General features: G+C 36.0%; 1 protein-coding gene across 3 annotated transcripts in view; it reads left to right on the forward strand.

The window, feature by feature from the left end:
• Positions 1-11,907: 11,907 nt before the first annotated feature.
• LOC121294842 (protein unc-13 homolog C-like) overlaps positions 11,908-16,271 on the forward strand; it is a 106,893-nt gene continuing 102,529 nt past the window's right edge. The window contains exon 1 of one of the 3 annotated variants that reach the window (XM_041218966.1): positions 11,908-12,537. The gene's annotated coding sequence lies outside the window, so the exon portion shown is untranslated. The remainder of the gene's footprint in view (positions 12,538-16,271) is intronic. The other 2 variants (XM_041218967.1, XM_041218968.1) reach the window with 2 other exon arrangements.

Raw genomic sequence — 16,271 nt, forward strand, 5'->3', positions numbered from 1 at the left:
AGCACATTAACAATTCATTTGCAAGTCTTTGCATCTGTTTATGAAGTAGTCCACTGTCTTTTTTCAAAGACACTGCAAAGTCATCAAGTCTTTCATTGAATATTGGATGTCCCACTGTTATATCTTTTTAACAGATTTTAAAATGTGTTATTCTCTGGAGCGACCAAAATGAAAACAAAATACAGTTAATTTAACCAGGATTGATTTGTGCAAACAAACACCCTTCTGTGCGAACCCTTTTACAGCACTTTAATACAGAAGCTCATGAATAAAATGTACCAACATAATACAGATTTATAAACGAGTAGTTGATTACAAGCTGAACAGATATCTCATTGGTCAATCTTTGTAACCAAATTATTAAGTTGTTCTGGTGTGTGAAAATAACTTTTAATACAAAGCAATGTTACTTTACCCAGATAATGCTCTTGCTCTATTGAATTTAACATTTTTGTGTTATCTATGTTGTTCCTTGTTTCTTCAAAGTAAAAAAAAAAGACAAAGAAAACAATACTTAAAAAGAAATCGTTCATGAAGACTGTTCCTTCTTTTCCTTTGACAGTTGTACCTTATTGAAAATAATTGTTTGTAGTCAGTTTGACTGTGTTGTGTTTATTGAAATAGGGTGATCAAACGGCTCCTGGGGAAAAGTTGTGACTCTTCAACAGACTAATGAAATCAAATCACTGATGGCTGGCACTTCAGTTTGTCTACAGATTTGTACTGAACATGAATGGGAAATGGCCATTGACGAAGTTCTGCAGATAAATGTGTTATCTGCAGAACCTGACTTTAAGTGTGAGTAATGCGAGTTACTCACTGTTAATGACTGCTAGGTTCCTCCAGAGTACATGCATCAGCACTCTCTCCTGTACACTCAATACATTTCAAGGGATGAATGAAAACTACCCATATGATTGTGGTGTCAAATCCAAATTAACAGTAGAGCGTTGGCAATCCTTTTATTATTTATAGCATGCACTTGAGTAATTCAAGTTAAGCCCAACCGTAACTAACTGCCGTCTCCTTTTGATGGCATCAGGAACAAAATACACTCTTTGATCACCATGATTGATGCTTTATATCTTTTTCTGATTAAGGTGAGCCCAGAAGTACTTAAAACATTGATAGTGTTATCTACATATTTCATTTCAGATGCACTACCGTGGTGGCACAGTAAATATGTTTTGCATTGGTGGCCCTATAAAAGACCTTGGAGTATAATATTCTCATCAGTCCTGCAGTGTTTTTCATACTTTAATGCTCACCAAACCATGGCACCAGATGTATCAAACTAGACTGCTTTCAGTTTTGTCGAAAGTGATCATTAAGCTGCCTGTACTGAACTGTGTCAGACAATCATCTGTGTGCTTCCAGAAATAATATATATATATATATATATATATATATATATATATATATATATATATATATATGGTTCTCATACTGTAGGCAACCTGTTTGAATGTGCATGTTTAGTAATATGTTTCCAACATTAAAATGCTTCAATCCTAAATTTGAATTGTTTACTCTGTGTAATATATTTAATTTTTCTTCTAGATTTTTACTCTGTACTTAGGTACCTCAAAAAATGATTAACAAAATCAGTTAATAAAGTTCAGGTGAATATGTACTGTTGTTTAGCAGTGATTTCAAGTTTATCATCAGGCATACTTGATCAAACATGGAAGACCACAATTAATATATTCCTCTAGAAGTTGTCATGTAGTTACCCAGTTATTACCATGTTGTCACGTGCATATTTATGCCCAGTTATCAAACCAAAATGATTAGCTAACACATCTAAAGAAATATATAGTAATGGTACAATTTCATTCAAACCCTTTCAACATCAAGCAAGTGTATCATCTTCTTACACAACATCTTCAGCACTGATACACAGCTTTCTTGGAGTTTGTAGGTTAAGCATTGGTGAAGCTCCCCTGGAGTTTTTTAATGGCAGACACCTTTAGAGATTTAGAAAGGCTTATGTGAAGCTTGGAGGTGTCTTAAGATGCATGTGGGTGCTTTACCATACTTAAAAGGCTTGCTTTTTGTCACGGTAAGCCTTAAACTGAGCTAAGCACATGCATAAAATGCACACATTTTACATAAATATTAAACATGCCTGTCCCATCAAAAGGATGCTGTTCTCTTTCATGCCCTTCTAAAAACCTCAGGACAACAAACATCAACTTTCTACTGTTGTTTTTTATATTTAGGTGACACGTAACATTGCGGTCATCAGTAACTGTTGAGTTGTGATGGCTTTGATTCTTTATCCTCATCATTGCATTATTAGTCTTATAAGAGAGACATTTATCACTGCAGTCCAAACATGAGGAAGTTCTTTATTTAAAATTATGAATCCCTTGTGTTGAGAGCACAGTGGCACTGAGTATTGCTAGGTGATTATAAGTCATACTCAGCTCTGTATCAGTCCTCTGTGTTTGTAGTAATTAATTACTCTCCACCACATTTTATGTGATAGAGGGTGATTGGTAGTCTTGATGCACTTTTGTCCCTGTGGTTTGTGTAGATTCAACTCTCTTAACAAGGATTTAAGGCAAAAGAAAAGCTCAGTCTTTTGTATTATTATGCACCACCCACTCGATATATTGGGGGTGTCGGGGTCCAATACAAGTCCGCTATATAACGAGGGCTGAGATGTAGCGAGTGACCCATCAAAAAATAAATAGGCTAAAAAATGCTGTCCAACCAATCATTCGTTTTTATCGGGGGCATCAGGGACCAATATAAATCCTCTTTGCAACACGCATTTTCTCATTTTTTGTATAAAAAGCAGCACACCGTTTTAATTCATACTTCGGAGGGTAATTGCTTCTCATCAACTTCGGTCTCCAATTAGTTTCATGAGTCTCCCTCTCCTTTCTCAAATGTCCAAACCACTGCATTGAAAGAATCCATTCACAACATAGGAGGCTTGTTGCTAGGGAGCCGACGTCACTGCCTTGTGACTTTTGGTTGTGCATTGCTTAAAATAACTCTTCAGCAAGTAGATACTTAATTTGCTTTGTGTTATTGGGCAATGTGTGTGTATATGATACAAGTACGATATTAGTGCTTTGTTTTTAATTGTTCTGTATATTTTAGTTTGTGATGTGCAGTACGAAATAAAACGAACAGTAAGTCTAAGTATAATTGTCTATGTATATTGCAGCTAAGGCATGCACAGTTAGACTTAAAAAATGGGGCGCCATCTCCAGGCCCGTGATATATCCGAATCCGCAGTATAGCAAGGGGCGATTTAACGAGGGGTGGGTGCATTTTCTATTCAACAAATAAACATAGCACTCATAGCATTGTCATAATGTCAAATGCACTCCTCGCTGTGGGGAAAAAAAAAGACCAATCATTTATAGCAATCAAAGAGGACATCTAATCTGAGTAGAGAGTTCTTAAGTACATAGATACCAACAATTCAAAACAAATCCTCTACTGCAGATATGTTTGAAAGGGGGAATTGCACAATTCAGTTTGTATTATTCTGTCTTTAATGGTTGTAAGCAGAGTTATAATCACTATGGGGTTGAGCATGGAAGCAGAATGCATGTTGCTGAGTTTTCCGAGAGAATGATGTGCGCTAAGATAATTTACTACCTTAGGAAAGAATGTTTCGTAACTCATCTTTTGTGTAGTGTTGGAATAGGAAACTCTCGGCAGGTTTGTCATTTTTTATATTTGTCACTTCCAGCAGCAGTGTTTTACGACTGATGTAGACCCTGGCAGTTGCCAAGGAGAGACCAGGAAGATTGATCATTTCAGACCAGGGCCCATCTGTTTCCTTGACAGCTTTTGAAGTTTTTATTGCAATTTACCAATAATTAACCACTGTTCATTGTGGTATCTTTCTCATATAAATATCTAAAGAACAATAATATGTATTACAATTCATTAATAGATTTAAGATATGTTTGTAGCTGCTTCCAGCATCCTGTTGTTTTTGTGATTATTGTATTTATTATTATTTTTCCTTTAGTAGCTTTGATTGTAATGCTGGTAGAGAAATGAGAATGTGTTATGTACAGTATAGCAGAGTAAAGATAGGGTGGGATGTCTTTTAAGCTAACCAGTTATTTTGTCCAATATCTCAGAAGTGCAAAACCCTGTGTAATAATAAGAAAACCACACAATCAGGATGGATTGTCCTGTTCTTGGTATTTAACCTAAATTCATGCTGGGTGTTCTATGCTACATTTAATTTTCCATGCCATAGAAAATAATTCACAACAAATATTTGTTTTAAGATATATAGAGGACATCCCATCAGTTTTCATAGATGCAAGAGATTTTGCATGGTTTTCTTATTGCTTCAGTCCCTTGCCTTTGAATTCCATGAGCTTTTGTTTGTCCTGAGTTGCAGCTTGCTGGAGTGAAATTGAGAGGTCAGTTTAAAATAACCAGATAACCCATGTATTGTTTTTTTGTTTTGTTTTTTTTGTGGTTATGGTCTGCATTAGCCCTTGGAAATCAATTTGTGAAGATAACTTTATCTTTTTTGGTCCTCAAGAGAACTGGTTGACCAATTATTTGGAGTTCTGATATTAGTTGTGTGGAAGACAGAAAGTGATGTACTGTATTTAGTAAACGTCATTTTGTATGATTTTTGTGTAAACTCCAATTACTATTTAAGCTCTATTACGAGTCCCATTTAAATTGAAAGTCGTTGGATGGATGACTCTTTGTGGGGCAGTAGTAGAAAAGCTTTTTGGGATAGAAAGGTTTCTGGTTATTGTCGTATATATATATATATATAAGAATTATAGGGCAGCTTTTAACGATGGGCAGCTGTGGTTTGAGGTTAATCCAGTCCAGAAGCAGTATAACCCAGTCACAGATTGTGGGTACAAGCACAGAGCACTTTTTTTTTTTTTTTTAAGTTGTAGACCATACATACCATCCCATACATAGTCTAGATCTACAGTTCCATTCGATAACATACATGTCACAGAGGCTGGTACTTTATTATATTATTTAGCCCACTAGCCTACCCATGTTACAGAAGTAAATCAAGCAAGAGCCAAAAGAACGCTTAGGAATATCTACAGTCTAAAGGAATTGAAGCCAAACCAAGGATAATAACCCAAGCACAGCAAACATTTACTTTGTTGACAGTAATATTTCAGCCGTTTTGTTTTCAGAGTTTCTTTGCGTTACATGAGCATGGAAAACAACAACCTGTTTTTGGAAGAAACTTTGCGTTAATCTTTTACATTAAGTGTGCTCAGTAATATAGCTTGAGACATTTCAAAGACAACTGTTATTTCTTAAATTGCAAGTTTTTTTTTTTTTCAACAGACTACCTTTATAAAGGATGGGAAGTACTACAGTATCCACACATTATAATACCAGCAGTTAGGCAGTCGGCTCTTGTTATTTTCTTATGGAATGACGAATCGCATGTCATTAAATCAAGACCGAGAAAAAAATATCTTTGAGGATTGTTGCCTCTCCATGGGAAGATGACACATCAGAACACATTGGGGTGTGAATGGTTTAAGCAATTACGAGAATTTAGCTGTCACAATAGTAATTATCCTGAACTTTTCCTCATATACAGTATATCCCAGGGACTGTAAACGGAGATTGTTGCTATGACATTTTAAAATGGCATTTAAGTGGTAGTGTATTGAGTATTGAATTAAAATAATTAGAGAAATGCAGTAGAAACCACAGTAGAAAGTGTATACATATGTGTGTGTCAGGCAGCTTTTAATATATGCTGTAATAATGTGAGTTGCATTAACTTTGGGTCTATTCATACGCCTGGCAAACCAATACTTTACCAACATGGCCCTATGTGTGGTTGCATACCTAAAAACTAATATATACTTTGTGCTAGTAGTACTGTTCACTCCTTTATGTATATTTCTTGAAGTAATGTTATATTGTGTTGGGTATGCCACACTGAGAAATTGGTAAGAGATTTTTTTGTTTTTGTTATTGAACAAGTTGTCTTGTTATACCGAACCGCACTGTTTTTAATATGCAGGCAAAATGCATTTTGTTATATACTAGTCCTTAAATTATTCACCTGTAGACAGAGAACAGCTATTTAAATCATTGTAATCAGTCCACTGTGTGACCTTACAACACTTCTGAAGAACTGAGTGCAATTGTTGTTTTACGCTGCAATGACATCCTGCCTTCAGCATATCTTCAGGGACCTGTGCGCCCATCTTCATCTTCAAAGCCTGCAACACAGTCTTTTAGGGACACTTATTCGCTTCCATAATGAATCTTGCAGTCTTCCAGGCAAACCAGGGCGCTTAAGAATATTATTTTTTTCTTCAGTTTGCACAAACCTGCATTTTAATGCTAAAGTCTATACTGCATGTTTGATTTGAGTAACTCTGATTTATATTTTCAAAAGAATTCTGTCGATTTTTTTAGTGCTGAAATTCAAGAGTGGATGTCTTTTTTCACTTAAGCTTACAATTTAGCTTTCCTCTTGGACAATGAACTTGAAAGTAGATACACCGACTGTACAAATATTAAAGAACGTACACTTTGTGACAAAGTGCCCGCCCCTGTGTATATTATCTGTTATGTGTTGCGTGTGGTGTGTTTAAATGTTGGTGTATAGACATTGGTACACGGGATATAAACGGGTCTGTGTAACACAAGTGTTTAAAAATGTATATGTGTATTTAGGCACGAGGATTGCACAGCACTTCACGTGCAAGTAAAATGTAGTAATATGTGAGCACAGGGAATTGGACTTTATTAAATCACGTGCTGGGATTCAAGTGAATAATTAATTGGTAATTGAATCCCAGCACAACAGCATATATAGATGCACGTTGTCACATACTTGCGGTTTGGTGTTCGGTGAGTGGAGAACGGGATTGGAGACGGAGGAAATAATAAGTAGAATAATAATAACAATAATAACAAAGTATCTGCTCACCGTATTTTTGTTTAGTACTAGTCCGTTTTTGTTTGTCTTTTTATTTTGGCATAGAGTGCCGTGTCCTGTTGTTTTCTGTTTGTTTAAACCATTTTTTTTTTTTTTACAATAAACCGGCGCAAGCAAGCGCCATCATCATTTCAACTCATCTGTCCTGTCTGTGTATTTCATTCCTCTTCCTGGTTCTGACGCCGCCCACTTCGGCCGTCTCTGTGACAACTTTAAAACAAGGTCATTTGAGACAGTATATGCTACAAAGGATTTGAAGTAAAATAAAAAAACAAACAAAAAAAAAAAAAACATTTTAACACCAACTGAATATTTCATTCTCTTTCCAACAAGTTTTGAAATATAAGGGGACAGTTTCCAAACAACTTAGTTAGCAGTCTGTTTAATACTGTTTAATGTTTTGAGAAAATACACAGAAAAAAAGAAAGCATTTGTCTTTGCCAGCTAAATGCCCGAAGTTCTTTGTGAAACTGTTAGAATTTCCAGAACCTTTTCTTCTCAAACAGTCAGAAGGTGACTATTGAAAACTAGATTATCATCTCATTGGCTCACTGCATTGACCAATAGAGGGTCTGGTGGAGGGACTAGCAGGTGTACCTTAAATGTATTATGCTGCATTTTTATTGCCCAGTGTTGCCGTGCTTGGACACATTCTAATTTAGCATGTGATGAAAAAACAGTAAATTAACATCTCAACTGTTCTGATCTTTGAAACTGTTCAGAAAAAGCAGCAAAGATACAGCCAGGATCACTAGATATTTTACTGTAGGTGGATAAAATACACTTGAGTGTACTTACACAGACATGATAGGTGTTTTGAAATGAATGAAATCCCCAAGCAGTCCTGATTGCTCCCATCTGGAGAAGTGTTGCTTTCAAGTCTCTAATAACTGTGAAGGTGCGCATGTTTGATGTTCCTTGAAGCTGAGAGGTAATGACAGAGCTCCACTGGTGTTCTTTATAGGGTTTTAACATAAAGACATGACAGATGAAATGAGATATCTAGGAGACTGCTTGGAAAGATGTTACTAGATGTGTCAAGACATGCACTGGCACACTTTACCTACCCTGTGTTCACAGGAATAAAAATGAAGTGGCCTTTTTAAAGTACCAAGAAATGTATGCCAATGTTAAAAAAAAATAAAAGGGGGGGTTCACTCATTTTTCCTCTGTGCTTTATAGATTGTATTTGGGATGGTATCCTTCTTTTGCCAGAGGGTATGCAGTCCATGTATGAAATGTTTGGTTGCGAAAACTGACTTTGTTAATGACATAATAAATGGGAGTGTGGAGCAGACTGTGTACCTGCAATGCAGCAGTCAGCCACATTGTGACACGTATGGAATCACCAGCAGAATTCTTCAGGGTTTGTTTTTTTTACACCTCAGCTGCAAATGTTCAGCTGTAAAGTTAACTTAAAAACGTTTCTTTTTTTTATCGTTGTGTTAATTCTGAGTAGGTGTTGTGCTGTTTCTGCTGAACTCAATGCAAAATTATAAAGTTTATATTATAAATATTAAACTAACTCTCCAAACTCCCATTCCCAGTCAAAGAGGACAGAACCCACAACATTAAATTAAAGTATGGCTCTCACTGAAATTTCTTTAGAGATATTTATGTAACTCTGCAGCAAGTGCACTGAAAGCAATCATCGATTTGAATTTCAGTTGTTGAAATCTGATCTCCACAGGGCTGGAATTGAAGATCCCATTCTCTGCTGGTGTTGACTGACCTTTAGGGGTGTGTGCACCTGTTAATCTTCTCAAATCTCAAGAGGTGTGTTTTTAACAGCTGGAGCGCATTTAAAATGTTTGCTTTAAGTAACACAAAAAGGATTGATATCTATATGACTATATGTAACAGCCAAATACATCTTAACCACTGTACAAAGTGTAAGACTCATTTGGACCAGCAGTTAACCACAATTATATCCCATTGCTTTGTCTCACCCACATAGGTCAGAATAAACTGAAATAGACTTTGTGTGCCAATCTAGTAGCACTTTTTTTTATTCTAATACCTGGAGGTTTCTTCTTGGGGGTATGTATGGAACAGCTTGTTTTTAATAATGGTATTTTCTGTCTTTGTATTGAATGGTACTTGTTCGAATCCAGTACACAGTTTTATTGAGTTTTTATCAATGACAATACTGCAACAGGATACTGCTTTCAATCAATAAGTGTTACTTCTGGTGTGGCCCATTAGTGAACATTGCATTGTAAACTAGGAATCCCTTTGGTGTTTGTTTAATTGACATTTTTATTGTTAACTAAACCATCGATAGATCAGAATATTTATGAATAAAACTTGATTTTATTCATAGCAAACTACTTTAAAGAACTTAAGACTGAAAGCTTTGTGAATAGATTTATAAACAGCACATTGTATTCAGTAAAACAATGCTTTGAACAAAAATGAGAAAGCGCTTCTAACACTCTAAAAAAAGGTTTCCTAACCCTGCAAATGGGGCTTCGAATCAGTCCTTGACAAAACATTCTTTAGAGTGGTGCTTTTAGTTTTTAACTGTTTCCTTAACCCAGCTGTGAACAGTGGGGGATAGGGCTTCCTCTTCCTAGGCACCAAGGCTGTAGAACTCCCTCCTGCTCGAGGTTCGAGTTTCTGAATCCCTGTTTGTTTTTAAATCTCGCCTTCAAACACATTTTTTAAATTGGCATTCTTTTAGATTCTTTGTTGTTTTTAATTCCTTGATTTTTGATGTTGTTAGTAGTTTGTATCCAATGCTGTATAAGTCATGAGTTTTGTTTTATTGCTATTGTGCTTATAAGTGCTTTGTGATAATCCTTTATGAAATGCGCTATATAAAATAGAGTATTATTATAATTTTGTTATAATAGTGCCTAAATAACTTTGATCGCATTTGCACAATCTTTTTTTTTTTGTAATAATATGTAATGAGGTGTGGTATGTATTCCTATACATGGGGACGGTATATTTAGATCAGATGTGAGTAAAACACTGTGGTAGATGTGTGGTATTGATTGTATCCTTGTCAGTTGAATCAGGATGTAAAGATGACCGAGGTGTTCATTTTAGCGTGAAAGTCCTCCACATGAGTCAGATATCCAATTTCCTTTCACATTACTGGCATTAGAGCATACATCAATATGGGCCCTGGCCAGTCACTTCACAGTCACAGTCACTTTTTCTGGCAATAGTGCTTTTAGCTAGCTGGAAATTTGATTGTGTACCAATGCTTTTTTTTTTCATGTTTGTATTTATTTGGACGTAGTCATTCCATGGAGTTAGTCCCAGAAGCTTTATTTGTGCATATATATTGTAAATGCTTGTTGAATGCTAAACAGACATAAGTCTTTTTATACAAATCCTCCAGATGAACATTGATGCTTACCCCAGTAGGGGGTGTGCAGTGGCCATGCTTTGGATCCAGAGTTACAGTTTTAATAAGTAAACTTCCTGGAAAGGGAGGTTTCCCACCCCTCTTTGTGCCAATTAGTGCTTCTCGTTAAAGAGTATAGTAATGATAATCTTTATATTAGTGCCTTTCACAGTGGACCACAATCACAAAGCACTTTATAAGATACGAGAGTAGGGTACAACAGAATAACTTACAACCATGTCTCAGGGTCACACAATGAGTCAGTGGCTGACCTGGGGTTTGAACCATCTACCTGTTGGTTACAAGCCTGTTTCTTTAACCACTGGACCACACAGCCTCTTTCTTTTATTTTGTTTTTTTATTTTTTTTGAATACCAAAGGACCATTTTTAAAGGATTCTGTTACATAATAGACTGCTGAGATATAAGAGATATAATTGAGCAAATTAAAATGAGTGTTCTAAATAAATACTTAAGAAGGTTAGGTTTCCTAGAGTATTTAAGACAATCATATATATACTGGTCTTAATTGAAATACTGATTGCCATGTAGTACTCCATTCTAATACATTTTAGGCAGAAGGCATTAAATGAATGAATTTTTTTTTTCTTGTTTTTTAACACAAATTTAACACTGGTAATTAGGATTAAAAAAAAATCTGAATGTGGTGATAAATTTAGTCTATGTCCAAGGCAAATAAAGTTGACAGTGTGCACTAGCAAATCATTATACTTGTCTGTTTGCTGTTTTTTTGGGTGTTTTGGGAGATGGTTTGTTTTTAGAAGTCTGTAACTGTTCCTATTTCAGTCCGCTGCTATTATTAACTGCATACATTTTCAGACCTGTCTAACACACTTTCACGGAAACAAAGAAATGAACATCCAAACATGAAAAACCTCTCAAATAAGTATGGTGTCTTTTCAATTTATCTAAATACCGTCACTATTGAAATAATGAATAAAGGGCCTCGTGTTATTATGATCAAACTTCAGTTTTTTTTTTTCATTTTGGTCTCTTAGTTGATTTGTAATCTGTAAAAACCCTTATATTTTAATGATTAAATTGTATTTCATTTCAGCGCTGTAACCCCAATGCATGCTGCTTTTAAAGACATTTTTTTTGCAGTGTTTTTTTCATTGCAAATTTGAGCTTTGGAATTGAAATTAATTGGTGTATTTCTTGGTACAATAGAGTTCTGTTTTTATTGTTTCATGTATGTTTTATTCTTTATATAGAAAGACAGCAGATGGTTCAGAATAAATTATAGCAATATATGGCTTAAATAAACGTAATTTGTTGTTCTTTTTTTAGCAGCATATAGAAAACCAATAAAAATGAACACAGATCAATAGTTATCAAATGTTTCGCCAGGTTTAATACTGAAGTCCCCAGCTGGTGGAGAAAATATGCCTGCCAAAAGAAAATTGCTATGCAGTTGCCATTCCAGATCAGGTCCAGCTAATAAATGAAAGATAAAGTGATACATGGCCCTGGCAACCAGCTTTCCTTACCAAACTGGAGGTTGAGCCTCACACTGTTATTAGTGCTGCAGCCAGTGATGTGCCTCCCTTTCTGAGAGCATCACATGTTTTATCTGAGCAAAAGCTTTCTTTAAGGGCATTTCACTCAGTCTGTGAAACAGGGGAGCTGCTTTCACACAGGAGGGGACGAGAACGGCTCCGGTCTGATGCAGTGGAGAATTACTATAGAAGCAGTATTGGCTAAGGAAAGAGCAGTCTGTGAAGTGACCACTACCACAAACACATCAGGATGCTTTTTGTTTCATGGACGATGCTTGCTGTAGCGTCTAAGTAGTTGCAAAGAGGGGGCTGGGCCGACTGTCAGTTATCATTGCATTACGGCTTCCAAAAGACAAAGAAGGGTGAAGAGAAAATTAAGAATGGGTTGCTGCTGCTGTTTGAAGTGAAGGCTCGGAACTGTGGCAACGATTTCTTTCTAAGCATGCTGCAAAGTTGTTCATATGCATTGAACGCTGCCTAGGGAACGCAGTGGAATTTAGAAGTGGGGAAAAAAAGATACCATTGCAGGCAAGCAGAATGCCTGGTTGCACATAACTGAAATCACTAAGAAGCAGCTTCATGGTGTGTTGAACCGTTTTCTGGCTGAATGGAGAATGTTGGTTTTCTTATTCTGCTGCTGCATTAAAGGGGAACCCTGCATTGCTCTTTGTTGTTGGTGGGTACATTTTAGTTTCTTTTCATGAGGAATCCCCAGAGCAGGTATGTAAGATATTGTTTATTGTTATACAGCAAACTTAGCACCAATACATGAAAGTACAGATATAGCTAGCTTTTTTTTTCAATGTGTGTATATTGCCATTAAATACAGCGTTAGCACAGTACAGCTCCACATATGTTTATTTTCTTCATGTATTATTCTTTTTATATTTTTGATTTTATGTTTAAATAACGAGTGTACATAATTAAAATACAATTTCTCTCACTCACTCTCGTGCATGGATTTGTTTTGATTAAGCTTTCAAAATGAACTGCCTGCAGCTTTGCTTTGAAGGGACAGCTTGGTTATAAAGCTAGAATCTCTTTATAACTGTAGCATGGGGAATAAGAAAGCTATCTGATTCTGTCAGCTCTCTATTTTTTCATAACCTATAAACCTTTAGCTACCAGGGCTTGCAAAGAGCAAATACCCATAATTAGCTGCTTACCATTATATTAGTGTCCACCTATTTGAAGTGTGTATTAGACAGCTGAGAGTTTAATTACTTCCAGTAGTGTACTCGTTATAAATGCAGTAAAGAAAAAAGTATTAAAATTCATTAAAAATATATATATATATGATTTGTCTCTGCCTTTCAAAGTATACTTCTGTGAACATATTGCTGTGTTGGGAGTATTCAGTAGTAGTAAAAGCACTTCGGGTCATTTTTATAGTCAGTGGGTGGGGCTCTGCTTTCTGTTGCTTGTCTTGTATCAGGGACTGGGGTACAGTAGTGTGCTACATGCCTGTAATTTTACAGGTCATGGAACACAATACTTTCATTTGGTAATGTTTGTTATACATTTGTGGTAAATCTAGATTTTCAAGCATATTCCACAAGAAGCCTCAAATGTTGCTGTACAGAAACAACCTAAAAATGATTTTTGGGCATTCTCGCGGGGTAAAACAGGTAGTCCAGAGTCTCCCTGTACCAGTTACATACACCTAGGCAATGGCATGCTAAAGTCAGTTTCACTATCATCTTACCTCAGTCCTGTCGTTCACACTCCTGCATTAGTTCACTCTTGGCTCAGTTTTAGGTTAGATGTAATGATATTTTGTTGAGTAGCCAGCCTTAAGGATATGGAGATTTAGGAACACCACGTATTGTGTTACCGTGCTTACGATCCCTCCAATTAAATTGCAATCATTTGTACATTAAATAGTGTGGATATCAAACACTCACTGACTCATCAGACCTTGAAATTAGGTCAGATAGATGCAATCCACTCTTTCTGTGAACCATGTAAAGATGTCAGTGTATATTGCGTAGCAGCTGTTTTCTTGAAACAATCACACCTTCAGCCTTCAGTTAAAATATGTGCGCAGGTGCATTTCACTCACTTTCCAAAGATTGTCATTACATTGACTAAATAGCAACTGGAAATGTATGCTGGCAACATTGACAGAATCAATAATGTTTTATGTATTCTTGCCTTCGAAATGAGCCTCCGTATCAACCCTGATGTCTGTTTAATTGCACCGTCAATAGTACTGTCATTGCAGTGTCCATACTAAATTACCAGCCCAAACCACCCTCTGGCAAGAAAATAAATTGTGATGTGTTTAAAACTGTCTGTTCTAAAAATAAATGTTGCCATTTAGGAATGCGGATTATCTTCCCTCATATCGGTAAACTCAATATGCAAGAGAGTACACAACATTCTTCAATTAAAACCATAGATGTATGCATACAGTTGCTAAGTGTACTCTATATGTACAATAGTATAGTTTTATCATACCCAACACAAAGCTTGGTTATCACGAAATGGGCATTCTATTATACTATCTAGTAATAAAAGAAATAAAGACTGTTGTTCAAAGAAAACTATGTGTCATATGCAACATGACTGCAATAAAAAGCACTATTCTTTGATATTAGTGAAGGTAATTATTTCCTAACAATAGAGTGGTAAATTGTCTAGTGGTTCACCTATTTCTTTTTGCTGACTATACAAAACTATCTTTTAAAATGCTTATTTTTAATTAGTGGAAGTTCCTGCAGGTTACCTTACCTTTGACAAGCAATCAGTCCATTGAGATTCAGTGCTCAGGTTTTAAAAGTTAGTTTATGCTCTAATTACAAGCCCCAATTCCCATCTTTTTTCACACATGGTATGAAACTAAATGTTTTGTACAGTAGTCATGCCCCCCAGCCTTCCTGCATTCATTGGGATCATCCCACAATCCCTAGGTAAGCCCCATATTAGGTGGCCATTCTATGTCGTTTTCATCACATTGATTGGCAAAAGGGAGCCGCTTACCCTATACTTCTAAACACTGCCCAAAGTAACTTTTTATTTTTCCATTTTACCTTTGAAAATCCAAGCTGCCCCTGCCTTCCAGAATATAACAGTAAAACATAAATGATCTTGCACCTGCACAAGTGTTTTCAACTTCTAAACATGTAGAGGCCCGCAAGACCAATACACCAGAGCCAGGTCCTTAAATCCCTGTTCGGAGTGAAGAGAATCTTTGATCACCACTGGAGAGGAGGTTCGCACTGTGCTGTGTGAACGAGGGCTTTGATTATTTCATTTTATACCTGACCTGGATTTATTGCCTCACAGAAATGGAATGCAAAATACTTCAAACCTACTCTTAAGAGTATACATTTATCTGTCTATTCCTTTTGATTTGCTTGTGCTTAAAAATTGGTGCTATAGGCTATAGTATGTGGCCAAGTTTAACATAACTACCGTAGGTATTCAGTGATGGTAGCAACTGTTTCCTCACATATGACTATCACAAATAAAATGCTCAAAGAAGCTCCTTTAAACCTGTTCCCTTAAACCGCTGCCATTTAAAAAAAAAAAAAAAACACTTTCCAACTCATTATATAAATTGCTAACTACAGTAACTTGTAGTCAAAGCGTCACTTACAGCAAGTCTATTTTAAGCATGTTCACCTTTTGCAGTTCCAGGTTTCTGTCAATAGCAAAATATGAGCTTCAAAGATTGCAAGAATATACTTCTTTTTCCTCTTAATCGCTCTAATCAATTATATATTTAGTGTACAGGATTAGTGTAATATAAAAATGGAATTGTTGCAGATTGAACACTTATTAACTACAGTAGGAACCACTGATAGTAACTCACTTTATGCCTAGCATTTGTGTGTTTGTGTCTGTGGTGGCATCTACTCTAGACTGAAGAAGGCCAAGTAGAACATGTTGGAGCTTTGCCAAAAGACACCAATTTAAGGCAGATAGTGTTGCCAAAAATGCATACTGTATCTGAACCTTACTATCATATATGTATGTTGAATGCCCCTCCCCATTTTTACACAATGAACATCAAGTAATTGGAATAAGCTATTTAAAGATTCGTGTGATAAATGAGATGGATGTCCACTTGAGAGATCAACCCCACAGCAATATTGCATACTGAAGCAATTAAACACATTTATGTGCCCCTGTTGTAGCAAGTCTGCCTTTTTAATGAGGTTTCTGTCTGTAATGAACTTGACCATCCTTTTCCTGTACAGTGATAAGCACAGAACATGGCAGAGCTGTCAGTCACCACACCAGGATGAAATAGGAAAAATGTCAAGCTGGAGTTTCCTATTTTTACATCTAGAATCATTTTGCTTTTAAAGTTTGTATTGTTAAAAGAAAATACAGAACTTCTGTGTTAGAGATAATGCTGCCATCGCTAATTGTTATACATGGTGTTATTGATTTGTTTCTTTATTAATTTAAGCTTCTCAGAGGCAATACATAAATATAGATTTCTC

The sequence above is a fragment of the Polyodon spathula genome, chromosome 19 (assembly GCF_017654505.1).
Source record: "Polyodon spathula isolate WHYD16114869_AA chromosome 19, ASM1765450v1, whole genome shotgun sequence".
NCBI classification, from domain to species: Eukaryota; Metazoa; Chordata; class Actinopteri; order Acipenseriformes; family Polyodontidae; genus Polyodon; species Polyodon spathula.